Source organism: Macaca nemestrina, chromosome 20 (genome assembly GCF_043159975.1).
Source record: "Macaca nemestrina isolate mMacNem1 chromosome 20, mMacNem.hap1, whole genome shotgun sequence".
Lineage (NCBI taxonomy): Eukaryota > Metazoa > Chordata > Mammalia > Primates > Cercopithecidae > Macaca > Macaca nemestrina.
In genome coordinates this window covers 68,151,637-68,178,119 of record NC_092144.1, presented here as the reverse complement: position 1 = coordinate 68,178,119, position 26,483 = coordinate 68,151,637, and the positions used below count along the sequence as shown (strand labels likewise).

General features: G+C 46.6%; 1 protein-coding gene across 9 annotated transcripts in view; it reads left to right on the top strand.

Annotated features, from left to right (window-relative positions):
- Nucleotides 1-2,014: 2,014 nt before the first annotated feature.
- Nucleotides 2,015-26,483, top strand: part of LOC105488063 (zinc finger protein 329) — a 37,291-nt gene continuing 12,822 nt past the window's right edge. For 3 of the 9 annotated variants that reach the window (XR_011618004.1, XM_011751752.3, XM_011751753.3), the window contains exons 1-2: nucleotides 7,025-7,219; nucleotides 14,046-14,150. The gene's annotated coding sequence lies outside the window, so the exon portion shown is untranslated. Of the gene's footprint in view, nucleotides 2,604-7,022; nucleotides 7,220-14,045; nucleotides 14,151-19,792; nucleotides 21,261-26,483 lie in introns of those variants that run through there. The other 6 variants (XM_071088114.1, XM_071088113.1, XM_071088112.1 and 3 more) reach the window with 5 other exon arrangements.

Genomic DNA, 26,483 nt, shown 5'->3' with positions numbered 1-26,483 from the left:
AAGGAAATTTCATAGTATATGACTAAAACTATTTTAAATGTTTATGCCATTCTTTCTAGCTTCTAGGAATTGTACTTGTAGCAGTTCTTCCAAAATGTGCTTCAGTAATTAAACAGCGGATTTGCATTGAAGGTTTACCATGCAGAGCGCACAGGTATTAGCTAATGCAGTCCTCATACAGCAATGTATGTTATACTCTGCTCTGATGGTTAAATGACAAAGTTTTAGAGAAATGAAATCTTTTGACTCAGTTTATGCAACTAGAAAGCATATGTGCTAATAAGCAGATGCTAATTGGCTTGAATCCATTAGTCACTCTTTTTTTGTTTGTTTGTTTTCTCTTGTGAGACAGGGTCTCACTCTGTCACTCAGGCTGAAGTGCAATCACAGCTCACTACAGCATTGATCTCCTGTGCTCCAGTGATTCTCCTGCCTCACCCTCTCAAAGTGTGGGATTACAAGCATGAGCCTCCACGGCTGGCCCATAGTCACTCAGTCCCCTGTTTAATTACTATCGAAATAAATGCAATAATGGATACTTGGCTCAAGCATATATTGTTGAATATTAATTATCTAACCCAGGGGCTGGATACGGGGTGTTCACACAATTCTTTTTTTTTTTTTCTTGTGAGACAGAGCCTCACTCTGTCATCCAGGCTAGAGTGCAATGGTACAATCATGCCTCAACATCCCAGGGCTCAGGGGATTCTCCTGCCTCAGTCTCCTGAGTAGCTGGGACTACAGGTGCGTGCCACAAAGCCCGGTTAATTAAAAAAAATTTTTTTTTTTAGAAATGAGGTCTCACTATGTTGCCCAGACTGTTCTCGAACTCCTGAGCTCAAGCGACCCTCCCTTCCCAGCCTCCCAAAGTGCAGAAAGCACAGGTGTGAGCCACTGGGCCGGGCCCACACAATTGTTTCAAATTTTCTGCCTGTTTGAAAATGTTCTTAATACAATGTTGGGGTAAGGTAAATGCAATATTTATTTTGCAGTTCTTACCTCTTTGGCTGAGGGAATTGCTTGCTCCTCAGAGACTCTTTCTTTCTCTTTTCTTCCTTCCTTCCTTCCTCCCTCTCTTTCTCCCTTTCTCCCTTTCTTTCGCGACTGAGTTTCACTCTTGTTGCCCAGGCTGGAGCGCAATGGCACGATTTCGGCTCACCGCAACCTCCGCCTCCCGAGTTCAAGCGATTCTCTTGTCTTAGCCTTCCTGAGTAGCTGGGACTACAGGTGCCCGCCACCACGCCCGGCTAATTTTTTGTATTTTTGGTAGAGACTATTTTTTGTATTTTTAGTAGTTTCACCATGTTGGCCAGGCTACTCTTGAACTCCTGACCTCAGGCGATCCGCCCGCCTCGGCCTCCCAAAGTGCTGGGATTACAGGCGCGAGCCACCGCGCCCGGCCCTCCTCAGGGAGTTTCTAAACTGTCAGTAAGCCACTGGTTCTCCCTGTATTCATAAAAAAACTGACAGGAACGCCCAGGATCCTAAAGTGAGCTTCAGTCTCAAGATAGTCAGCGACCGCCCTCCGGGCCAGCGTCGGGGCCTTGAGGGGCCTCTGGAAAGTGAATCACAGGGAGCATCTCGGGGTTTCAGGATTTTGGCTGTCCGCTGCCCAAGCCTTGGCATCACGGGCGTTTTTCCCTCTCACGTTCAGGTCCCTTCAAGGTCGGCGCCAGGTATCCTCCCAGAACACGGGCACACAGCCACGCCCAGGACCCCCACTGCCTACCTGCTGCCGCTAGAGGGCGCCATCGTCGCGGCTAACGCAACCTGAGGAAGGAAGCGGTGGAGCACTACATCGCGGGGTTTTCTGGGAGATGGAGGCGGTGGAAGCATACGCATGCGCAGCGACTGCGCCGCAGTGGGCGCGCATGTGCAGCGGAGGGTCCGGCGTCCGCCTTGGCGGAGGGGCGTGATGACCCAGAGTGTCCAAGCCACCGCAGAGTAGTGCGGGGCCGGGGGCTCTAAGGGGTAGCCGCAACCTGGACAGCCCGGGACACAGCTGCGGGTTCCGGCCAACAGGCCCGGAGTCGCGGCCTCGGCTCCCCTGTGGGTGCACGGGCTGGGGCTGCGGCGACTCCTGTGCGCTCCGCGTCTGCGGCTGGTAGGAATGGGGATCGTCCCCAAATCCTGCCTTCCGGGCAGGGCCTCCCCTGCCAGCGATCCTGCCCACAGTCCAAGCATCCTCCTGGCTTCTCGTGGACTGCGGTGTCAGCCGCCCGAGCCGGTCCCCGGACACCTGGCCAGGTGACGGCCCCCAACCTCCGCCTGGCGGGGGGTGGTCTGCGAGTCCCCCTCATCCCCGGCAGACGTTCCCGAGCTCCGGAGGGAAAAAAGGACGAGGAAGGGGCTGCTTATGAGTCTGTCGGTGTTGATTTAGTAGTTGTGGAATGTAAGCCCTGGGGAAATAAGTGGAAGAGGCATGGACCGTGTGGCTCCACTGGGGCGTTCGCGAATGCCTCCTGGAGGAGGAGACCAACCAGAAAGAAGAGGCAGCGTCCAGCAACTGGACAAAGGCCAGAGGGCCTTTCTGGCAAGAGGACTGGGGTGAGCAGAAGCTGATCCGGCTCTTTATCCCTGGGCGCAAGTGCCGTGTGGCATAGGTCAGTGAAGGCCTGAAAGGGGTGTTGAGCCAGCAACAAAATGCCTTGAGTGCACCATTAAAGAAGCAACAACTATGGCTCACGCCTGTAATCCCAGCGCTTTGGGTGGCCCAAGCGGGCGGATTGCCTGAGCTCAGGGGTCCAAGACCAGCCTGGCCAACATGGTGAAACTCCGTCTCTACTAAAAATACAAAAATTAGCCACGCTTGGTGGCACGGGCCTATAATCTCTGCTACTGGGAAGGCCGAGACAGGAGAATCGCTTGAACCGGGGATGCAGAGGTTGGAGGCTGCAGTGAGCCGAGATCACGCCACTGCACTGCAGCCTGGGCTATAGAGCTAGACTATCAAAAAAAAAAAAACAAAAAACAAAAAACGGAAAAAGATCACATATGTTGGCCAGACAAGGTGGCTCATGCCTGTAACCCCAGCACTTTGGGAGGCTGAGGATTACTTGAGCCCTGGAGTTTGAGAGCAGCCTGGGTAAAATAGTGAGACCCCATCTCTACTAAAAAAATTAGAGGCATGGTGGTGTACACCTGTAGCCCCAGCAACTGGGGAGGTTGAGATGGGAGGATTGCTTGAGCCCATGAGGTCAAGGCTGCAGTGAGCTATGATCATGTCACTGGACTACATCCTAGACAACAAAGACTCCATCCCTAAGAAAAAAAAAAAAAAGTCATTTTTGTAAATGACTTCTGGGATGCTTATCTTGATGTAGAAAATCTCCTACCCCAAGAACAAACACATAATTCCTGAACAAGGATTGGCAAACAATGGCCTCAGTGGGCCTTCTGTTTCTGTAAAGTTTTATTGGAATGCAGTCACACTCGTTTGTTTAGTATTATCTAGGCTGCTATCTGGCAGAGTTGGGTAGTCATGGCAGAGACCTTATGGTCTGCAAAGCTGAAAATATTTATTACTGTGCTTTTTACAGAAAAAGATAGCCTACCTGTGACCTAGAAGAATATACACTTGTGGCCGGGCGCAGTGTCTCACGCCTGTCATCCCAACACTTTGGGAGGCTGAGGTGGGTGGATCACCTGAGGTCAGGAGTTCGAGACCAGCCTGGCCAAAAAGGTGAAACCCCGTCTCTACTAAAAATAGCAAAATTAGCTGGGTGTGGTGGTGTGCGCCTATAATCCCAGCTATTCTGGAGGCTGAGGCAGGAGAATCACTTGAACGTGGGAGGTGGAGGTTGCAGTGAGCTGAGATCTTGTCACTGCACTCCAGCCTGGAGGACAGAGTGAGACCCAGTCTCAAAAACTACAAAAAAGAATATACACTTGTGCCAGCACAATACTTAGCACTAAGGATTTCTTTTTTTTTTTTTTTTTTTTTGAGACGGAGTCTCGCTCTGTCACCCAGGCTGGAGTGCAGTGGCCGGATCTCAGCTCACTGCAAGCTCCGCCTCCCGGGTTCACGCCATTCTCCGGCCTCAGCCTCCCGAGTAGCTGGGACTACAGGCGCCCGCCACCTCGCCCGGCTAGTTTTTTGTATTTCTTAGTAGAGACGGGGTTTCACCGTGTTAGCCAGGATGGTCTCGATCTCCTGACCTCGTGATCCGCCCATCTCAGCCTCCCAAAGTGCTGGGATTACAGGCTTGAGCCACCGCGCCCGGCCAGCACTAAGGATTTCTCTTTGCCACTGAACAGAAAAAACACCCTTGTTGTTATTAATGATGTTATGCTTTATTGTTAACTTTATTACTAGATGATTACTTTTACTCATCTCTTCTTTCATACTCTTCTATTCTTCTGATATTTGTGTGTTTTAGTGCCTGTTTTAGCCCATCTGCTTAATATGGTACATTTTAGTATCTAATAAAGGGTGCCTGACTTTTTTTTTTTTGGAGACAGAGTATCGCGTTGTCACCCAGGCTGGAGTGCAGTGGTGCGATCTCAGCTCACTGCAACCTCCGCCTCCCAGGTTCAGGCAATTCTCCTGCCTCAGCCTCTTGGGTAGCTAGGATTACAGGTGCCCGTCACCACACCTGGCTAATTTTTGTAATTTTAGTACAGGTGGGTTTCACCATGTTCACTAGGCTGGTCTTGAATTCCAGACCTTAAGTGATCTACCCACCTCGGCCTCCCAAAGTGCTGGGATTATAATCGTGAGCCACCGTATCCGGCCTCTGACTATTTTAACCAGATACTGTTGGACTTTTTATATGATCTTTTTTTTTTTTTTTTTTTTTTTTTTGAGACGGAGTCTCGCTCTGTCGCCCAGCCCAGGCTGGAGTGCAGTGGCGCGATCTCGGCTCACTGCAAGCTCCGCCTCCCGGGTTCACGCCATTCTCCTGCCTCAGCCTCCCGAGTAGCTGGGACTACAGGCGCCCACAACCGCGCCCGGCTAATTTTTTGTATTTTTAGTAGAGACGGGGTTTCACCGTGGTCTCGATCTCCTGACCTTGTGATCCGCCCGCCTCGGCCTCCCAAAGTGCTGGGATTACAGGCGTGAGCCACCGCGCCCGGCCTTGTATGATCTTTAAGTTGTTTTGTTCTGTGAGCTGGCAGGGGCGGCGGGGGGAGTCTTTGAATTGGAACTGCTATAATTTTGTTTAGTAGTTTTGTGAAGATCTTTTTTTTTTTTTTTTTTTTGAGACCGAGTGCTAGGAATGCAGGCGTGAGCCACCATGCCCAGCCAATTTTTATATTTTTAGAGATGGGGTTTTACCATGTCGTCCAGGCTCATCTTGAACTCCTGACCTCAGGTGATTCCCCCAGCCTGGCCTCCCAAAGTGTTAGGATTACAGGCGTGAGCCACTGTGCCCGGTCTGATATTTTAATACTTTAAAAAAATATGTAGGCCTTCATGGAGAAATTTTAAAAAAATACTTTCCAGGCCGGGCGCGGTGGCTCAAGCCTGTAATCCCAGCACTTTGGGAGGCCGAGGCGGGCGGATCACAAGGTCAGGAGATCGAGACCACAGTGAAACCCCGTCTCTACTAAAAAAAAAAATACAAAAAATTAGCCGGGCACGGTGGCGGGCGCCTGTAGTCCCAGCTACTCAGGAGGCTGAGGCAGGAGAATGGCGGGAACCCGGGAGGCGGAGCTTGCAGTGAGCCGAGATCGCACCACTGCACTCCAGCCTGGGCAACAGCGTGAGACTCCGTCTCAAAAAAAAAAAAAAAAAACAAAAAAAAACAAAAAAAAAACCTTTCCATTCAGGAATAATATGTCAGTGTGTTCTGAACTTAACTTTAGGTCTGTTAATGAGGTTTTTGTATTTTCTTCATGAAAATCCTTTATTGCTTTTGCTAATTGATTTCCAAGTTGCTCCCAGCATCACTATTGTGAGTGACAATTTAATCACTATTCTGGATTACAATTTTTTTTCCAATTTTCATTTCAAAATTGTGAAGTATTTCAACCTGCGGAGAGGTTTGGAGAGTAATAGAATAATATATAAATAATAAAGATGACATCCATGTATCGAGATTTTACCTGTGTTAACATATAGTCAGATTTTCAGATTTTGATTTGTTTTTTCATATCAAGCATCACAGGTGTAACTTTGTCTCTTCCCCAACTCTTTCCCCTCTCTCCCCTCAGGTGCTACTTTCTTGAGGTTGGGCAATCTATCTAGTCCATGTTATTGTTACTTTACTACTTATGTATGAATCTCTGTATAACATAGAGATTTTGTGTCTTTTATTTCCACGTAAATTGTATCATGTGGATAAGTGCACAGTTTACTTTTTGCACTCAGTTTTTGGAGAACTGTCCATCTTGTATATATGTTAGTCTTTTTTTTTTCTTTTGAGATGAAGTCTCTCTCTTGTCCCCCAGGCTGGAGTGTGATGGTGCGATCTCCGCTCACTGCAACCTCTGCCTCCCGGGTTCAAGCGATTCTCTTACCTCAGCCTCGCGAGGAGCTGAGATTACAGGCGCCTGCCACCACGCCTGGATAATTTTTGTATTTTTGGTGGAGACGGGGTTTCCCCATGTTGGCCAGGCTGGTCTGGAACTCCTGACCTTAGGTGAGCCCAGTCCGTTTGTTTTAATCACCCCCTATTGCTCCTTTTCTCATACCACAATTTCTCTCTTCCCTGCCACTAAATATTTAGGCTTACAATTTTCCCATGCTAAAGTTTAAGAGAATCACTGAAAGAATGAAAACAATGTGTAGTTTTCATTTTCAACCGGCTGTTACTACAGAGGAAAGTTACTGGCTTTGTTTACATTTCTTAGATCTAGTCATTTTAACAAATTAGTCCTCCCAAAATGCTGGGATTACAGGCTTGAGCCACGCACCCAGTAAATAATTATATTGCCAATGAATAATGAGTGTACTTATTCTGAATTTTAACATTATCTCAAAAAAAAGGTTATAGATATAGAAATATTTTAGGAAATTATGCAGTAAGTAAAAGGAAGGCTCTATAACAAAATAATGATAGCATCGGGTTAAAAATCAGCGGAGGCCATAGGAGAAAGTAAACTCCTGCGCGTCCGCCCCCAGGCAAGTCCACGGGGCTAATAACCCAGTACCCGCGGCAGCTCCAGCGTTGGGCTGGGGAAGCCCGGGGACTCCGCGCACGCGCACATCCGTGTCCCGGCAGCCGCGCAAGCGCAATCGCCATCGCCCGAACATGGCTGCCGCCGGCCGCCAACTGTAAGTGCCGACACATCTCAGAGCCCTGCGCTGGCTTCGTTTCCCCCGGGGGGACGGCTTGGCGGGTGGAGGCCCGCCGGGTCCTTGTGGGGAGGCGAGGGGCGCGTCCGCGGGTGGGTTTCACGTGGGTAGTGGGCATGTCGGGCTCGCTAGGGCGAGGGTCTGGCCGGGGGCGTAGTTGTCCTGGCGGGTGGGGACGCTCTGTGGCGATTGGGGTCACTCCTCTGAGGGCGAGGTCGCTCCCGGGCTGGTCTGGACGCCCCCGCTCTTTCCTTAGAGTCACCCGTGAGTTCCGTGCTCGCATCTCTAGCCCGCCCTACCATAGAGACAGTTTTGCCGCGCCTGCTGGGGTCCTGGTCCGTCCCTGGGGTAACCCCCGAGTCTACCGCTTTTCTACTGGCTGGTGGGAGGGGCAGTGTAGGCTTGGGTCGGCCTCCGGCTGAATTGGTGGCCGTGAGCCAGGGGGCTGAGCTGCTTCCCCTTTCAGTCTCGCAGGTGTTAGATCACCTGTGTGTTTTTCCATTTGATATTGCAAAATCATGTTTTACCGCAGTTCTCAGTGAGGGCCGTATTTTTGCACCTGTTTAGTGACCATTTCGCTGTCTTTTTCTTTGGTTTAGTGGCTTATTTCCTTTGTGCACTCTCCCAGTCTCAATATTTTATGACAGAAAATGTTGGTTTAGATAGAGAAGCTGAAAGACTCGTGCAGTGAAAGACCCCGTTAACATCTGCTGAATTTACTGTATCCCTTACCTTTCCTTCTGTCCATCCTTTCAGCCATCCATTAATCCACCTATTTTTGGCAACATGTCAAAGTAAGCCGCATATATCACAACACTTCTCCCTCAGACAGCTCACTATGCTTACCATGAATTAGAGTTCAATAGTGCTTTTTAAAATTTTTTGAGCCAAAATTGACTTTCAGTGAAATGCACAGATCTTCACTGTACCATTGATGAGTTTTGACAAATGCAACCTAAACCTTTATTAAAATTACCATCAGCCCGAAAAGGTCCCTTATTTTTTGCCAAGTAAAAAAATTTGGCTGTTGGAACTTGGGCTTGTTAAAGTACGTTTTGAATACCCAGCTTTTGTCTGTTTTTCTTTTCCCACAGCAAGTGACTTTCCTCTATTCCACTGCTTGTTTCCCTCTCTCTTCACCCAGCTTTTCATTTTGAAAAGTTCCACAGTTGCATAAAAGTTGCAGGAATAGTTTAACACTTGTAAAACCATCCAGATTCTCAAATTATTAACACTTTTTGCCACATCAGCTTTCTCTTCTCCCTGCCTCAAACACATGCATAGGTGTTACCAGAAAGGGGGACCGGAGCTATACCCCAAGAAAGGGTTCTTATATCTTGGGAAAGAAAATTCAGGGCGAGTCCACAGAGTAAAGTGAAAGCAAGTTTATTAAGAAAGTAAAGGAATAAAAGAATGGCTACTCTATAGATAGAGCAGCCCCAAGAACTGCTGGTTGCCCATTTTTATGGTTATTTCTTGATTCTGTGCTAAACAAGGGGTGGATTATTCATGCCTACCATTTTTAGGCCATGTAGGGTAACTTCTGATGTTACTATGACATTTGTGAACTGTCATGGTGCTAGTGGGAGCAGGGCTAGAGGTCACGCTCGTCGCCGTCTTGGTTTTGGTGGGTTTTAGCTGCCTTCTTTACTGCCAGCTGTTTTATCAACAAGGTCATTATGACCTGTATCTTTTGCCAATCTCCTGTCTCATCCTGTGTCCTAGAATGCCTTAACTGTCTGGAAATGCAGCCCAGTAGGTCTCAGCCTTATTTTACCCAGTCCCCATTTAAGATGGAGGTTTGCTTTGGTTCAAACACCTCTGACATAGGGTTCTCTTTTTTTTTTTTTTTTTTTTTTTTGAGATGGAGTCTGGCCCAGGCTGGAGTGTAATGGCACGATCTCCGCTCATTGCAAACCCTGTCTCCTGGGTTCACACCATTCTCCTGCCTCAGCCTCCTGAGTAGCCGGAACTACAGGCGCCCGCCATCATGCCCAGCTAATTTTTTGTATTTTTAGTAGAGATGGGATTTCACTGTGTTAGCCAGGATGGTCTCGATCGCCTGACCTCGTGATCCGCCCACCTCAGCCTTCCAAAGTGCTGGGATTACAGGCGTGAACCACCACGCCCGGCCAAAGATAGAATCTTACCCCGTCATCCAGGGTAGAGTCCGGTGGTGCAATCTTGGCTCACTGCAACCTCCACCTCCCAGGCTCAAGTGATTTTCCTGCCTCAGCCTGCCGAGTAGCTGGAATTACAGGCGTTGTGCCACTATGCCCAGCTAATATTTGTCTTTTTAGTAGACATGGGGTTCTGCCACGTTGGCCAGGTTGGTCTTCAACTCCTGACCTCAAATGATTTGCCTACCTCGGCCTCCCACAGTGCTGGGATTACAGGAGTGAGCCACTGCGCCTGGCCCCAGGTACTTTATTATCGATACAGAACTCTTGTCTGATATAGTTTGTATGTAGCTGATATAGTTTGTATGATTTTTTGGGTATTTCTTTTGATCCAGGATCCTGTGTTACATTTACTTGTCATGTTATTTTAGTCTCCCTCAACCTTGAATGGCACTCCCCTTTCTTTTTTTTTTTTTTTCATGAAATTAATATATTTTTAAAAGACCCAGCTGGTGGTTGTGTAGATTGTCACTTGATGTTCAGTTGATGTTCCCAATATTAAATTCAGACTCTCATCTTCGGCAGGGCATTGTCTGAGTGACATCATGTTCTTCTTGGTGTGTCATGTCAGGAAGCATGTGAGGCTGGTGGTGATCAGACTTCTGTCATGTGGTTAAAGTGCTCTCGCCGGGATCCTCCACTTTTTCCCTTCTGTAATTGATAAGCCATTCTAGAGATGGTACTTTGAATGTTCTTTTATGTTCATGATGTATTACTCATTTTGATATAGTAAGATGTTTCAAATCTTTTTCTTTATGTTTTGTTACTTTTATTAGTTGTTTAAGAAATTCTTTGGCTTGGCGCGGTGGCTCACGCCTATAATCCTAGCACCTTGCAAAGCTGAGGCAGGCAGATGACATGAGGTCATAAGTTCAACACCAGCCTGGCCAACATGGTGAAACCCTGTGTCTACTAAAAATATAAAAATTAGGCGGGTGTGGTGGCAGGCACATGCAATCCAAGCTATTCGGGAGGCTGAGGCAGGAGAATCGCTTAAACCCAGGAGGCGGAGGTTGCAGTGAGCCGAGGTCATGCCACTACACTCCAGCCTGGGTGACAGAGTGAGACACTGTCTCAAAAAAAAAAAAAAAGGGAAGAAAAAAATTTTTTTGGCTTGATGCAGTGGCTCATGCCTTAATCCCAGCACTTTGGGAGTCTGAGGCTGGAGGATCACTTGAGCTCAGGAGTTTGAAACCGGCCTGGGCAACATAATGAGACCCAATCTCGGCAAAACATTTAAAAAAAAAATGGCTGGGCGTGGTGGCTCACGCCTGTAATCCCAGCACTTTGGGAGGCCAAGGCGGGCAGATCACGAGGTTGGGAGATCGAGACCATCCTGGCTATCACGGTGAAACCCCGTCTCTACTAAAAATACAAAAAATTAGCCAGACATGGGGGAGGGCGCCTGTAGTCCCAGCTACTAGGGAGGCTGAGGCAGGAGAATGGTGTGAACCCAGGAGGCAGGGTTTGCAATGAGCCAAGATCGTGCCACAACACTCCAGCCTGGGCGACAGAGCAAGACTCAGTCTCAAAAAAATTAAAATAAAGTAAAAAGTTAAAGTAAAGTAAGGTAAGGTAAGGTAAAAGTAAAATACAGCCAGATGTGATGGCATACTCCTATGGTCATAGCTGCTGAGTCCAGGAGTTCAAGATTGCAGTGAGCCATGATCATGCTACTGCATTGAAGCCTGGGCATCAAAGCAAGACTTTGTCTCTTGTTTTTTTTTTGTTTTTTTTTTTTGAGACAGAATCTCACTCTGTCGCCCAGGCTGGAGTGCAGTGGCCAGATCTCAGCTCACTGCAAGCTCCGCCTCCCGGGTTTACGCCATTCTCCTGCCTCAGCCTCCCGAGTAGCTGGGACTACAGGCGCCCGCCACCTCGCCCGGCTAGTTTTTTGTATTTTTTAGTAGAGATAGGGTTTCACCGTGTTAGCCAGGATGGTCTCGATCTCCTGACCTCGTGATCCACCCGTCTCGGCCTCCCAAAGTGCTGGGATTACAGGCTTGAGCCACCGCGCCCGGCCAATTCTGTCTCTTTAAAAAAAAACAACAAAACAAATTCTTGGCTGTGCGCTATGGCTCCTGAGGTCAGGAGTTCGAGATCAGCCTGGCCAATTTGGTGAAGCCCCATCTCTATTAAAAATATAAACAATTGCCGGGCGCGGTGGCTCAAGCCTGTAATCCCAGCACTTTGGGAGGCCGAGACGGGTGGATCATAAGGTCAGGAGATCGAGACCATCCTGGCTAATACGGTGAAACCCCGTCTCTACTAAAAAATACAAAAAACTAGCCGGGCGAGGTAGTGGGTGCCTGTAGTCCCAGCTACTCGGGAGGCTGAGGCAGGAGAATGGCGTAAACCTGGGAGGCGGAGCTTACAGTGAGCTGAGATCCGGCCACTGCACTCCAGCCTGGGTGACAGAGAGAGACTCCGTCTCAAAAAAAATATATATATATATATAAACAATTACCTGAGTGTGGTGGCGCATGCCTGTAATCCCAACTACTTGGGAGGCTGAGGCACGAGAGTCGCTTGAAACCAGGAGGCGGAGGTCGCAGTGAGCCGAGATCGTGCCACTGCACTCCAGCCCAGCTACAGAACGAGACTCTGTCTCAAAAAAAATAGATAGGTAGATAGATATAGATATAGATATAAAATTAGCTGCATGTGGTGGCAGGTACATGTAGTCCTGGCTACTCAGGAGGCTGAGGCAAGAGAATCACTTGAACCCAGGAGGTGGAGGTTGCAGTGAGTCGTCATCACACCGCTGCACTCCAGCCTGGGCCACAGCGAGACTCCATCTGATAAAAAACAAACAAAACAACAACAACAACATTTTTCTACTCTGATAACTCAAAGATGTAGTTCTATATTTCTTTTTCTTTTTTTTTTTTTTTTTTTTTTGAGACGGAATTTCACTGTTGTTGCCCGGGCTGGAGTGCAGTGGCACAATCTCGGCTCACTGCAAGCATCACCTCCTGGGTTCCAGCAATTCTCCTGCCTCAGCCTCCCGAGTAGCTGAGATTACAGGCACCTGCCCCCATGCCCAGCTAATTTTTGTATTTTTAGTAGAGGCAGGGTTTCACTGTGTTGGCCAGGCTGATCTCGAACTCCTGACCTCAGGTGATCCACCTGCCTCGGCATCCCAAAGTCCTGGGATTATAAGCGTGAGCCACTGCGCCTAGCCTAGTTCTATATTTCTAATCATTCAAAAAAATTTTTTTCTCACATACTATGTAGGTCTTATAAGCATGTGGGCGAGTGTGAGTGAATTTGGAATTGTAATTATTTTTCCGTCCGAAAAGACAGCAAGAGATATACTTACTTGTGCTAATGTGTGAGGCCACCTTTCCCACCTTCTAAATTATTATATGCCTCCAAGTCTGTTTGGGGCTCTGTCCTTCCTGTACCTTCACTGGGTTGCTTGCTTACTGGAACTTTAAGGAGAAGCCTTGAGTTTTGGCAAAACAACTACTCCCAGCTCTTCTTCTTCTCTTCCTTTTGTTTTTTAAGGAGTTGTCATGGATATTCAGGAGCTGTCGTCTTCAATGTGAATTTTGTCATGCTTCAGTAAAATTATTCCAGAGATTTGCTTGGAAGGCATTGCTTTTACGGGTCTAGTGAGAGTTGTCCTGGTTTCAGTACCTGGCCCTTTCATCTGTGTACCTGGTCTAGCTCCTCACTTACTCAAATGCCCTTTGAGGTCTTGAGTAAACTTTTTCAAGTTGATACTATATAATTTTTTTTTTTTTTTTTTTTTTTTTTTAGACGGAGTCTCGCTCTGTCGCCCAGGCTGGAGTGCAGTGGCACGATCTCAGCTCACTGCAAGCTCCAATGCCCAGGTTCACGCCATTCTCCTGCCTCAGCCTCCCGAGTAGCTGGGACTGCAGGCGCCCGCTACCACGCCCGGCTAATTTTTTGAAGTTTTCAGTAGAGACAGGGTTTCACCATGTTAGCCAGGACGGTCTCGATCTCCCGATCTCGTGATTCACCCGCCTCGGCCTCCCAAAGTGCTGGGATTACAGGCGTGAGCCACTGCGCCCGGCCGATACTATATAATTTTTGTTAGTTTTTGTTTTCTCTTTTTTGAGACAAGGTCTTGCTGTCTCACCCAGGCTGGAGTGCAGTGGCACAATCACAGCTCACTGCAGCCTTGAGCTCCTGGACTCCCAAGTAGCTGGGACTTCAGGTATGCACCATCACGCCTGGCTAAAGGCGTTTCACTACATTGTCCAAGCTGGCCTTGAACTCCTAGGCTCAAGCGATTCTCCTGCCTTGACCTCCCAAAGTGCTGGGATTACAGGTGTAAGCCAGTGCACCCGGCCTTGGCTGGGCTTTCTTTGTGATTAGATATTGGGGTTGGGGTTGGGGCTTGCATAGTTTGAACTTCCTGCTGGCACCAAGGAGGAAACATTCATACTTTCTTGTTAGCATGCCCAGATGAGAGGGAGAAAGAGAAAGGGGTGGGGGCTTGAAAGCTGTCAGCAACCATCCAAAATGGAATCAGACTATCGCACTTGTAATCACGTGACTGACTTTATCAGGATGGGAGTCAAGTTGGTAAATGATTTATTTTTGTTAAAAAGTTGTGAACAAGTAAAGTAAACATTATTATGGGTGTTCCACAGAGATGGCTGGAGCCGTGTGGATGGGCGTAAATGGCTAATGTCCAGCGGCCATCGATGTCAAGTATCCACGCACCTGGCCTGAGTGGATCCCTCTGCCTTTCAGAGGTGAGTGCCAGGGAATGGAAGTCTACATGAACTCAGCACAGCCCTGCAAGGACTGTTATTTCCCTCATAAAGTCCTAAAATACCGGAAATATGGCAGATGGGGTCTAGACCAGGGATTCTGACCCTTACAGACTCGACACATAGTTACTCTTTTAAATAGCTTTATTGAAATATAATTCACATAGCGTACAATTTACACTTTTAAGTGTACAATTCAGTGGTTTTTTAATTATTTTAACTAACTTGTATATCCATTGCCACAGTCAGTCTTCGAGTGTTTTCATCACCCCTGAAAAAGAAAACCCATACCATTAGCAGTTACTCCCCCATCTTTCCCATCCCTTCCAGCCCTAGCTAATCACTAATCTACTTTCTGTCTGATAGATTTGCCTATTATGGACATTTCATGTAAATAGCCTACAATATGTGGTCTTTTGTATGTGACTTCTTACTCTTAGGAAAATGTTTCATGTTGTAGCATGGATCTTTTTTTTTTTGAGATGGAGTCTTGCTCTGTCACTCAGGCTGGAGTGCAGTAGAGCTATCTGGGCTCACTGCAAACTCTACTTCCCAGGTTCAAGCAATTCTCCTGCCTCAGCCTCCCCAGTAGCTGGGATTACAGGCGAGGGCCACCACACCTGGCTAATTTTTTTTTTTTTTTTTTGAGATGGAAGTTTGTTCTTGTTGCCCAGGCTGGAGTCCAATGGCACAATCTCGACTCATTGCAACCTCCGCCTCCTGGTTCAAGTGATTCTCCTGCCTCAGCCTCCTGAGTAGCTGGGATTATAAGCATGTGCCACCATACCCAGCTAATTTTGTATTTTTAGTAGAGGTGGGGTTTCTCCATGTTGGTCAGGCTGGTCTCGAACTCCCAACCTCAGGTGATCCACTCTTCTCGGCCTCCCAAAGTGCTGGAATTACAGGTGTGAGCCACCTTGTCCAACCTATGCCCGGCTAATTTTTTTGTATTTTTTAGATAGAGACAGAGTTTCACCATGTTGGTCAGGCTGGTCTTGAACTCCTGACCTCAAATGATCCACCCACCTCGGCTTCCCAAACTTCTGGGATTGCAGGAGTGAGCCACCATGCCTGGCCAGCATGTGAAGAATACTCCATTGTTGCCGGGCATGGTAGCTCACGCTGCACTCCAGCCTATGTGAGAGAGTGAGACTTTGTCTCAAAAAAAAAAAAGAATATTCCATTGTGTAGACAGAACATATTTTGCTTATCCATTCATCTGTTGATGGACATTTAATTGTTTCCACTTTTTTTTTTTTTTTTTTGAAATGGAGTCTCACTTTGTCACACAGGCTAGAGTGCAGTGGCACGACCACAGCTCGCTGCAGCCTTTGCTTCTGGCTCAAGCGATCCTCCCACCTCAGCCTCCTGAGTAGCTGGGACTACAGGTGTGCATCACCATGCCTGGCTAATTTTTGTATTTTTTGTATGGAAGAGGGTTCGCCATGTTGCCCAGGCTAGTCTCGAACTCCTGGGCTCAAGCAATCTGCCTGCCTTGGCCTCCGGAAGTTCTGAGATTACAAGCATGAGCCACTGCCCAGCCAAGAGTACATGTTTTAATTTCTTTTGGGATAGCTACCTAGGAGTAGAACTGATTACAGCTATCTTACTGGGTGTGAAGTTGTATCTTATTGTGGTTTAGATTTATATTTTGGCCAGATGTAGTGGCTCATGCCTGTAATCCCAGCACTTTGGGAGGCCAAGGCAGGGGACTGGCTTGAGCCCAGGAGTTCAAGATCAGCCTGGGCAACATGGTAAAACCCCATCTCTATCAAAAAATACAAAAATTAGCCAAGTGTGGTGGCACATGCCTGTAGTCCTAGCTACTCAGGAGGCTGTGACAGGAGGCTCGCTTGAGCCCTGAAGGTGGAGATTGCAGTGAGCCGAGATCGTGCCACTGCACTCCAGCCTAGGAGACAGGGCAAGGCCCTGTCTCAAAAAAAAAAAAAAAAAGATTTTAATTTCTCTGATGGTTAATGATATTGAGCATTTTTATTTATTGAATATTGTCTATTCAGACCTTTTGTCCATTTATTAAATGAGTTTTGTGGTTTTTTTGTTTTTGTTTTTTGAGACAGAGTCTCCCTCTGTTGCCCAGGCTGGAGAGCAGTGGTGCGATCTCAGCTCACTGAAACCTCCTCCTCTCGGGTTCAAGCGATTCTCCTGCCTCAGCCTCCTGAGTAGCTGGGACTACAGGCGCATGCCACCATGCCTGGCTAATTTTTTGTATTTTTAGTAGCGATGGGTTTCACCGTGTTAGCCAGGATGGTCTTGATCTGACCTCGTGATCCGCCTGCCTCGGACTCCCAAAGTGCTAGGATTATAGGCGGGAGCCACCGCGCCTGGCCTGAGTTTTTTTTAATTATCGAATTGTGACACTTATATTCTGAATACTAGTCCCTTATCCTATATGTGATTTGCAAATATTTTCTCCCATTCTGTGGGTTGCCTTTAACTTTCTTGGTGATATTCTTTGAACCACAAAGTTGTTTTTTTTTTTTAATTTAAATTTAATTTTTTTTCTTTTTTCTTTTTTCTTTTTTTTGAGACAGGTATTTACTCTGTTGCCCAGGCTGGAATGCAGCAGCATGATCTCAGCTTACTGCAACCTCTGCCTTCTGGGCTCAAGTGATCTTCCTGCCTCAGCCTTCCAAGTAGCTGGGACGACAGGTGCGTGCCACCATGTCTGGCTAGTTTTTGTATTTTTAGTAGAGATGGGGTTTCACTGTGTTACCCAGGCTGGTCTCGAATTCCTGAGCTCAAGTGATCCACCTGTCTCAGCCACCCAAAGTGCTGGGATTACAGGCATGAGCCACTGCTCCCGTCCAAGAGCGTTAGGCCAGGCCAGGTACGGTGGCTCGTGCCTATAATCGCAGCACTTTGGGAGGCCAAGGCAGGCTGATCACCTTGGGTCAGGAGTTCAAGACTAGCCTCACCAACATGCAGAAACCCCATCTCTACTGAAAATACAAAAATTAGCTGGGCGTGGTGGTGCATGCCTGTAATCCTAGCTACTCGGGAGGCTGAGTCAGGAGAATCGCTTGAACCTGGGAGGAGGAGGTTGCAGTGAACTGAGATCACTCCACTGCACTTCAGTCTGGGCAACACAGCGAGACTATCTCTCAGGAAAAAAAAAAAAAAAAAAAAGTGTTAGGCCAGGCGTGGTGGCTCACAACTGTAATCCCAGCACTTTGGAAGGCTGAGGTGGGAGGATTGCTTGAGCCCAGGAGTTCAAGACCAGCCTGGCCCATAGAGTGAGACCTCATCTCTACCAAAAAAAAAAAATTTAGGCTTGGTGTGGTGGCTCATGTCTGTAATCCCAGCACTTTGGGAGGCTGAGGCATGCAGATCACTTGAAGTTAGGAGTTTGGGACCAACCTGGCCAACATGGTGAAACCCTGTCTACTAAAAATACAAAAATTAGCTGGGCATGGTGGTGTGTGCCACTTAGGAGGCTGAGGCAAGAGAATCGCTTGAGCCCAGGAGGTGGAGGTTGCAGTGAGCTGAGATCATGCCACTGTACTCCAACCTGAGACAGAGTGAGACTCTTTCTCAAAAAAAAAAAAAAAAAAAACATTAGGTGTGATGGTGTGCACCTGTGGTCCCAGCTACTCAGGAGGCTGAGGTGGGAGGATCACTTGAGCCCATGAGATTGAGGCTGTGTTGAGCCGTGATTGCACCTTGCAGTCTAGGCTGGACAAAAGAGTGAGACACTGTCTCTTAAGAAAGAAAAAAAGGGCCAGGCGTGGTGGCTTATGCCTGTAATCCCAGCACTTTGGGAGGCCGAGGCAGGCAGATCATGAGGTCAGGAGATCGAGACCATCCTGGCTAACACAGTGAAACCCCGTCTCTACTAAAAAAAAAAGTACAAAAAATTAGCCAGGCATGGTGGCAGGTGCCTGTAGTCCCAGCTACTCGGGAGGCTGAGGCAGGAGAATGGCGTGAACCCGGGAGGCAGAGCTTGCAGTGAGCCGAGATCGCACCACTGCACTCCAGCCTGGGCGACAGAGTGAGACTCCGTCTCGAAAAAAAACAAAAAAGAAGAGAAAAAAAGAGTTTTATAGTTTTAGCTTTTATGTTTAGGCTGATCCATTTTGAGTTAATTTTTATGTAATGTGCACTGTTTATAATCTGTTTTGCAGTGCACTCTTAATTTACTGGTATTATCAAATATCCATATAATTTTTAAAATTCTAAAGCCCTAAGTTTGTGTAAAGAATCAATAAAAAAAAGACATTTGTATTAAAAATTCATGTTTCTGTTTTTAAATGCTTGGGCATGGCTACCCCAGAAGACATAGGAAGCATTTAGTTGTTGGATACTATGTTTGGAATAAGAGAAATAGAACAGTCAGAATTCACTGTCTTCAGTGGAACTGGATGAAGTGAGTGAAGAATAAGTAGATGCGGCTAAAACAGTGAATGTTAGGGAAATGGATGCAGACCAGGTGGATTAATTAGGAAAGGAAGAGAGAGAGTACCTTGGTGAAAACAGGTTCTAAGTACTAAGCAGGTTGCAGCAAGACAAACAGGCTGTCTTTTCAACAGGCAATGAGTCAGTCGCTCCTTGTGTTCTGACCTGCAACAGCACTGGGGCAACTTATCACACAAAACAGTTCTCTCCTAAAGTCTCTGCGTGTGCTGGGACAGTATTCGGTGTGTAGAAATTCTTGGAGATAGCCGGTCACAGTGGCTCACGCCTGTAATCCCAGCACTTTGGGAGGCCGAGGCAGGTGTCTAAGTTGAGACCAGGAGTTTGAGACCAGCCTGGACAACATGGCAAAGCCCCGTCTCTACAAAACATAACAAAACATTAGCTGGGTGTGGTAGTGCATGCCTGTAGTCCCAGCTACTTGGGAGGTTGAGGTGGAAGGATTGTCTGCGCCTGAGAGGTCGAGGCTGTAGTGAGCGGTGATCACACCACTGCAGTTGCAACAGAGTGCAACTCTGTCTCAGAAAAAAAAGGAAGGGAAGGGAAGGGCAGGGCAGGGGGACGTGGGGTGGGGCGGGGGAGCATTGGAGATCACTTCCACTAATGACAATAGGGAAGAGGACAAATTGGGGAGAGAATCAGTAATACTGGGGGCTTCAGAGAGTGTATGTGATGGAGAGTGTCAGAGGAAGAGGGAGAAAATAGGAAACCCCCAAAATATGTGAGCTACCATCAAGATGAATTTTTTACAACATAATTTTTGTACTGGCCAAGTGTGGTTGGTGGCTCACACCTGTAATCCCAGTACTTTGGGAGGCCTAAGCGGAAGAACTGCTTGAAGCCAGCAGTTCCAGACTAGCCTGGGCAACATAGTGAGACCCTCTTTCTACAGAAAAAAAAAAAAAAAAAAAATTAGCTGAGCATGGTGGCACACACTTATAGTCCCAGCCGCTTGACAGGCTGAGGTGAGAGGGTCGCTTGGGCTGAGGAGGGTGAGGCCGCAGTGAGCTGTGATCTTGCCACTGCACTCCAGTCTGGGTGACAGAGCAAGACCCTGTCTCAGATAATAATATTCACAATCATAATTTTTTTTTTTGCCATTGTATGGCTAAAAATAATAGATATTTTTAAATAATCCTAATTAAATTGAGATTTTTATATTAAATGTCCTAATTTACACTATTTTCCTTAAGCCTGTCCTGATGTTCTCCTGTGTACGTGTGATCATCTGTTACTTCACGATGGCACTCAGGCCCTCATCGATTGACAATGTCTTAATCTGTTCAGGCTGCTGTAACAAAATGCAATAAACTGGGTAGCTTATGAACTACAAAAATTGATTTTTTACATATCGGGAAGCTGGGAAGTCTTAAGATCAAGGCACTAGAAGATTCAGTGTCTAGTGAGTGCCCTTGCTCACTTTCTGCTTCATAGATGATGCCTTCTAACCGTCCTCATGGGATGGAAGGAGCAAGGGAGCTCTCTGGGGCCTCCTAAGTGCACTGATCCCAATAGTGAGGGCCCTACCTCCATGATATGATCACCACACAAGACCCACCTCCTAATGCCATGCGTTCGGGAGTCAGGATTTCAATATGAATTCTGGGGAGGGACACAGACATTCAGACTATAGCAAGGGATGTAGTTGGAATAGCCAAGTTTCAACAAGAAGAGAGAATTTAGAGTGGGATATGAGTCCATGAATTCAGGGCAGCATCTGGATTTGCTATATGCTTCCTTCTCCTAAAAAGGAAGGCACCTTCCCCCAATGTCTTGTATAGCCCATGTGATGTTCTGTTCTCAAGTACCCCAGGTGGCTACCTGCAGGAACCTTGGTCCACAGGATGGTCAGGCATCATGTGGGCTGGTCCTGAGCATGGTACGCTGTCTGGTATCCTCAGCCCAGGCTCATCAGATCCTAGCAGCTCCCCCTGCCTCAGTCTTTGTGACAACCTAACACCTCTGGAGATAACCAACCATATGCCCTTCTGGGTAATACTGCCAAGGTGAGAAAGAGTTGCAAGTCAGGCTGAAGGAGACTTGCCCGCCTACAGGGCACATGTGCGTAGCATTCCTAGCACTATTCTTGAACGCTTCTATGCACTTACTACAGATTTGTGGAGATACTCATATACTATATGATTCACCCATTCAAAGTGCACAATTCCGTGGTTTTTAGTGTGTTCATAGAGTTGTGCAACCATAACCACCATCTAATTTCAGAACATTTTAATCAGTCCAGAAAGAAACCTGTACCCATTGGCAGTTAATCCCTGTTCTCCCCACATCTCCCCCAGCCCCTGACAACAACTGGCCTACTTTCTGTCTATGTAGATTTGCCTGTTCTTGACAATTCATGTAAATGAGATCCTACAATATATGGTCTTTTGTGTCTGGCTTCTTTCATGGACCTTAATGTTTTCAAGATTCATCTGTGTTAGAACAGGGATTAGTACTTTATTCTTTTTTTATGGCTGTTGTATTCCATTGTGTGGGTATATCACATTTTGTTTATCTGTTCATCCATTCATCCGTTGTTGGGCATTTATTTGGATTGTTTCCTCTCTTTTGTTTTTTATGAATAGCACTGCCATGAACATCCATCTACAAGTTTATCTGTGGACATATTTTTGCTTTTTTCTTGAGTAGATACGTGAGAGTGTAGGTACGAAAACTTAGTCCATTTTGTGTTGCAATAAAGGAATACCTGAGGCTGGGTAATTTACGAAGAAAAGAGGTTTATTCAGCTCATAGTTCTGCTTAGTTTCTGGTGAGGGCTTTTATGTTACATCAAAATATGGCAGAAAAGGTCAGAGGGGAAGTGGGCACATACTAACGGGAGCCAAACCCAAGGGATGTCCTGGCCTTATAATAGCCTATTGTTGGGGGCACTAATTCATTCCCCCCAGAACCAATCCAGTCTCATGAGAGCAAGAACTCACTACTGTGAGAACAGCACCAAGCCATTCATGAGGGTTCCACCTCCATGACCCAAACCCTTCCCGGTAGGCTGCGTGTCCCCACACCACCACGGTAGGGATTAAATTTCAGCATGAGATTTGGTGTGGACAAACAAACCATATCGAACCCATAGCAGGCGGAATAGCTGCATCATGTGATAACTCCATATTTTCCTTTTTGAGAATCATCAGACTGGTTTCCAAAGTAGCTACACTGTTTTACATTTGCACCAGCAGTGAATAAAGATTCCAGTTTTTTCATATCCTTGCCAATACTTGCTACTGTTTTTGTTTTTAAATATTGAACATACTAGTGAGTGTAAAGTGATGTCTCATTATGGTTTTGATCAGCATTTCCCTAATACCTAATGATGTTGATCATTTCATGTGCTCATTGCCCATTTGTATGTCTTCTTTGGGGAAATACCTATTCAGAACTCATATGGGGTAAAATGTAGTATCCCCTCAGAATTCGTGTGTTGATGCCTTATCCCCACTGTGATGGTATTTGAAGAGGAGGCCTGTGGGAGGTAATGAGGTCACGAGGGTAGAATCTTTTTGAATGAAATCAGTGCTCTTATAAGAGGAAACAGGAGAGCTCTCAGGAGCTCCTGCTTCCTGCTCTGCCCTGTGAAGGCACACTGAGAAGGTGGCCATCTGCAAACCAGGAAGAGGACTTGCACCAGAACCAATCATACTGACACGCTGATTTTGGATCTCCTAGCCTCCAGAACTGTGAGAAATAGATTTCTGTTGTTTAAGCCACCCAGCGTATTTGTTGTAGCAGCCTGAACTAAGACACGATCCTTTGCCCATTTCTAAAAGTTGGGTTTTTGTGTTTTTATTATTGAATTGTAAGAGTTTTCTATATTCTAGATACACATATATAAATCTTTTCTCCCATTTGATGGGTTGTGTTTTCACTTTCTTGGTGGTGGTTAAGTTTTGTTTCAACAAAGGAAGTATCTGTTATTGATGAAATGGACATGCCTTTTGTTCCTCAAGGTGAGTTAGCCTCCCTGCCCCCAAGAGAGACATAATCGAAGTCTTGGCTGGTGTCTTACCAAGGCATTGCTGTATTTTTATTTATAAGAGAATATTTTATGTGTCTGAAAAATTTCCATAAATGATACCACCCTGTATATGTCTGATTTATCTTATCTTTTATTTCCTTTCTTTTTTTTTAAATTTTGAGACACAGTCTTGCTCTATCTCCTGGTCTGGAATGTAGTGGCACAATCTTGGCTCACTGCGACCTCCACCTCCTGGGTTTAAGCAATTCTCGTGTCTCAGCCTCCTGAGTAGCTGGGATTACAGATGTGTACCACCATGCCCAGCTAATTTCTGTATATTTACTGGAGATGGGGTTTCACCATGTCAGCCAGGCTGTTCTTAAACTCCTGGCCTCATGTGATCAGCCTGCCTCAGCCTCCCAAAGTGCTGGGATTACAGGCGTGAGCCACCGCGCCCGGCCTGTTTTATTTCTTTTAACTGTACATGTGCATCCTCGCTTCACAAACCTTCAGGGAGGTGCTTTCAAGTCTCTTGTTTTCACAGGATGGCCACAGACCATGCCAGACCCCAGTCTATGCAGAAGGTTCAGAACAGGAAGCATGTCATGTGGCAGGGCAGCTTCAGGAGCCCTTTCCACAGGAGAGGTCCTTGCAGCACCCAGGGGTGACAGCTGGGAGCATGGTCCTCCTGACTGGCTGACCCCTGCACATCACTGCCGAATGCTGTGCACATAGCAAGTGTCCAAGGTCTTGGCCTGGACTTGAAAGTAAATGATTCTGATGTTTCCTGTTTTCTGATGTTTAAGGTGTGATGTTCACATTAATTCCCTGTGACCCTAATTGTGAAGAATTTTCCTTAGGAGTCTGAGGTTTCCTTAAAGTACTTTTTGAATTTATTGAGTTAAAGGATCCATTACTTGAATCTGAGAGTATTTTGATCATGTGTCTTGGTGAGATTTTCTCATATTACTTTCTGAATGTATTGGGATAAGGTGTAAGGGAGTTGTCTTCTACTTTAATCTGGTAATATGGGGAATTAATAGATGTTCCAGTGTTTCCTAGTCCTTACATTCCTAGGATAAATCCAACGTTGCCATTTTGCTAACCTTCCACTGTTAGTTAAACCTCCGTCTGACAATTAATATCACTTAGTTGTTCATTTTTGCTTTTTAAAACATTTTATTTATTTATCGAGACAGGATCTTGCTCTGTCACCTAGGCTGGAGTTCACTGCAACCTCTGACCCCCAGGCTCAAGCAATCGTCCCACCTCAGCTTCCCAAGTAGCTGGGACCGCAGCACATACCAGCACGCCCAGCTTTTTTTTTTTTTTTTGGTATTTTTTGCAGAGATGGGGTCTCGCTATGTTGCCCAGGGTGGTCTCAAACTCCTGACCTCAAGCAGTTCACCTGCCTCAGCCTCCCAAAGTGTTGGGATTACAGGTATGAGCTACCATGTCTGGCCTTTTTCTTGCTGTTTTTTAATGGCGTCTTTCATTAGTCTTTTCAAATGACAGACTTGGTTTTCTTCATGTTCTCAACTGGTTTCTTGTTTTTAGTTTCCATAATTTCTGCTGCAATTTTTTTTTTTCCCCGAGACAGAGTCTTGCTCTGTCAGCCAGGCTGGAGTGCAGTGCTAGGATCTCGGCTCACTGCAACCTCCGCCTCCTGGGTTCAAGTGGTTCTCCTGTCTCAGCCTCCTGCGTAGCTGGGACTACAGGCGCCCACCACCACGCCCGGCTAATTTTTATGTTTTTTGTAGAGACGGGGTATCATCTTGTTGATCAGGCTGGTCTCGAATGCCTGACCTCAGGTGATCCACCCGCCTCGGCCTCCCAGAGTGCTGGGATTATAGGCGTGAGCTGCCGCTCCCAGCCTCTGCTGTGATTTTTGTTAATACTTTCTTTCCACCTCCCATTGGTTTAGTCCATAGTTCTGTCCCATAAGTTGTAAATTGAACAGTGAGGTCACTAGTCTTCCGTCTTCTTTTCTTTTAGTCAATTATGATCAAGTTAATGATGAGCCCTAAAAGTACAAATACATAAAAAGTCCCATTTTTTACATGTTTAAACTGTTTTTTATTATCTGTACTTACAAGGTGTTGAAGGTGGGACTTACTCCTGAATCTTCTTTCTAGTGGTGGAATAAGGTACATGTTGTTCTGGAGTGTCTCTCACTTTGACTTTATGGCTTGTCCAATGAGTTTACAAGCAGTAGATTGTTTATTGTTGGGGGATCATCAGTCATACAGTGAAGCCAACAAGACCATTCTGAGGGCACTATGCGTTACCCACATCCCAGAATGTGTTATTGCCATTCATTTCAACACCATGACTGTTGACTTGCTACCATCTGAAGCTTCAGGAGCCACAGTACTTCATCTTTAGTCCTTTTTTTTTTTTCTTTTTCTTCTTTTTCTTTTTTTGGAGAGAGGTCTTACTCTGTCACCCAGGCTGGAGTGCAGTGATGTGATCAGGACTCACTGCAGCCTTGAACTCCTGAACTTCTGGGCCCAAGTGATATTCCTGCCTCAGCTTCCCCACTACCTAGGACTAAAGGCCAGTGACACTACCACACCCAGCTAATTTTTTTTTTCTTTCATAGAGACACAGTCTTACTATGATAATCAGGCTGGTTTCAAACTCCTGGCCTCAAGTGATCTTCCTACCTCAGCCTCTAAAAGTTCTGGGATTACAGATGTGAGCCACCATGCCTGACCGAGCCTTCTTTTTAAAATACAGGCATTAAAGACCAGCATTTTCAGTCTAGGAACTGTTAGCTGCATTCTGCATTCTCATTTGCCACGTGTTTTGAGATGTGCTGTTTTCTTTTTTTTTTTTTTTTTTTTTTTGAGAGGGAGTCTCACTTTGTCGCCCAGGCTGGAGTGCGGTGGCGCCATCTCGGCTCACTGCAAGCTCCGCCTCCCGGGTTCACGCCATTCTCCTGCCTCAGCCTCCAAGTAGCTGGGACTACAGGCGCCCGCTACGATGCCCGGCTAATTTTTTTTGTATTTTTAGTAGAGACGGGGTTTCACCGTGTTAGCCAGGATGGTCTCGATCTCCTGACCTCGTGATCCACCCGCCTCGGCCTCCCAAAGTGCTGGGATTACAGGCGTGAGCCACCGCGTCCGGCGAGATGTGCTGTTTTTATCATTGTGTAGTTGTAGGTGTTTTTTTTTCTTTTTTTTTTTTTTTTTTTTGAGACGGAGTCTTGCTCTGTCACCCAGACTGGAGTCAGTGGCACAATCTCAGCTCACTGCAACCTCTGCCTCCCAGGTTCAAGCGATTCTCCTGCCGCAGCCTCGCGAGTAGCTGGGACTACAGGTGCATGCCATCACGCCTGGCTAATTTTTGTATTTTTAGTAGAGATGGGGTTTTACTATATTGGCCAGGCTGATCTTGAACTCCTGACCTCGTGATCCACCTGCCTCTGCCCCGCAAAGTGCTGAGATTACAAGGCATGAGCCACTGCGCCTGCCCTGTTCTAGGTGTTTTCTAATTTCTGTCAAGTTTTTTCTTTGATCTGTCAATTACTGCGAAACAAGTTTTTATTTTTCCAAATAAATAGGGGTTTGCTTTACTTGTTTTCTTGTATTTGGTTTTCTTTCTGTTACTGGCTTTTAACTTGCTGCCTTGAAGTCAAGAGGCTGTAGTCTGGGCTTTGCTGAACTTTTTCTTTGACCTGGTCAGTGTTCGCAAATGTTCCACTTGTGCTTAGAAAGCATTTTATTCTAATTGGTACGTAGATTTTCATCCAGCTGTGTGATCAGATTGGCTAACTACATTCTGGCCTGCATAACTCTTTTCTGTTCTTCTGAGTTTTCATTTCTAAAAGAGGTTCATTAAAACCTCCCACCTGCCAGGTGCAATGGCTTATGCCTATAATCCCAGCACTTTGGGGGGCCGAGGCAGGC